The 1,667-nt window shown below is 38.1% G+C and overlaps 1 pseudogene; it reads left to right on the top strand.

Annotated features, from left to right (window-relative positions):
* The first annotated feature begins 398 nt into the window (after positions 1-398).
* Positions 399-517, top strand: LOC120607649 (uncharacterized; annotated as a pseudogene).
* The last annotated feature ends 1,150 nt before the right edge of the window (positions 518-1,667 follow it).

The following is a 1,667-nucleotide window of genomic DNA, read 5'->3' as shown; positions in this document are numbered from 1 at the left end:
GCTTCTCCACTACTGTCACCAGTCAGTCCTCACAATCAATCAGCCAATGGGTCAATCCTTCCCTTTGATGTGACAATAGCAACCAAGGCTCAACTATAATAAGAGGGCACACACAACCCATACAAAAAAACACACCTGTTGCATCCAACTCGAGTGACCAGGGAAACTGTGCCACTGGGCGCCATAGGACACCTGCTACATAAGACCACTCTACCAAGACCAGAAGCAGTTCTACCTAATACATAGAAACTAACAGAGGGAGGTAGCCAAAACGAAGAGACAAAGAAACCTGTCCCCAGTGAAAGATCAGATAAAAAATCCAGAAAAAGAACTAAACAAAATGGAGATGAGCAATCCACCAGATGCAGTAAAACATTGGTTATAAGGATGCTCAATGAGTCTATGGCCATGCTACCCTGAACGTGCCCTATCTCGTCTGATCTCGGAAGCTAAGCAGGGTGGGGCCTGGTTAGTACTTGGATGAGAGACCACCTAGGAAGACCAGGTGCTGTAGGCATAAGTAATAAAAAATGATATAAAAAATAATGAGGGTACTTTAAGGAACCTTTAGGATAACATCAAGCATAACATTCACATTATATGGGTACCAGAAGAAGAGAAAGCAAGGAATTGAAAATCTATTTGAAGAAATAATGACTGAAAACCTCCCTAACCTGGGAAAAGAAATAGACATACAAGTCAGGAAGCACAGAGTACCAAACAAGATGAACCCAAAGAGGCCCACACCAAAACACATCATAATTAAAATTCCAAAGGTTAAAGACAAAGAATCCTAAAAGCAGCAAGAGAAAAGCATCTAGTTACCTATAAGGAAGTTCCCGTAAGACTGTCGTCTGATTTCCCAACAGAGACTTTGCTGGCCAGAAGGACTTGGCACTAAATATTCAAAGTGGCAAAAAGCAAGGACCTACAAACAAGATTACTCTATCCAGCAAAGCTATTATTTAGAATCGAAGGACAGATAAAGAGCTTTCCAGACAAGAAAAAGCCAAAGGAGTTAATCACCACCAAACAGAATTACAAGAAATGTTAGAGGGACTTCTTTAAGAGGAAGAAGAAAAAAAGGATAAAAAATAATAGTAATAAAATAGCAATAACTACCTATCTATCAATAATTACTTTAAATGTAAGTGGACTAAATGTTCCAATCAAAAGACATAGGGTGGCTGAAAGGATAAGAAAACAAGATTCTTACCTATGCTGCCTACAAGAGACTTACTTTAGATCGAAAGATACGCACAAACTGAAAGAGATGAAAAAAGATATTTTATAAAAATGGAAATTAAAAAAAAAGATGAGATAGCTATACTTATACCAGACAAAGGCTTTAAACAAAAGGCTATAACAAGAGACAAAGAAGGACTGAGTAATCACATTTCTGGGTATTTAACTGAAGAAACACAAAACTCTACTTTAAAAAGACATGTGAATTCATATATCCATGGCAGCATTATTTACAATAGCCAAGATATGGAGGCAACCTGAGTGTCCATCAGTGGATGAATGAATAAAGAAATGGTGGTACATCTACACAATGGAATATTACTGAGCCTTAAAAAAAAATGTTCTTGCCGTCTGTAACAATATGGATGGATCTAGAGGGTATTGTGCTGAGTGGAGTGAGTCAGACAGAGAAAGACAAGTGT

This window comes from Pteropus medius, unplaced genomic scaffold (genome assembly GCF_902729225.1).
Source record: "Pteropus medius unplaced genomic scaffold, Ma_sr-lr_union100, whole genome shotgun sequence".
NCBI classification, from domain to species: domain Eukaryota; kingdom Metazoa; phylum Chordata; class Mammalia; order Chiroptera; family Pteropodidae; genus Pteropus; species Pteropus medius.
Note: the sequence above shows the minus strand (reverse complement) of the source record. Positions and strands in the feature narration are given on the sequence as shown.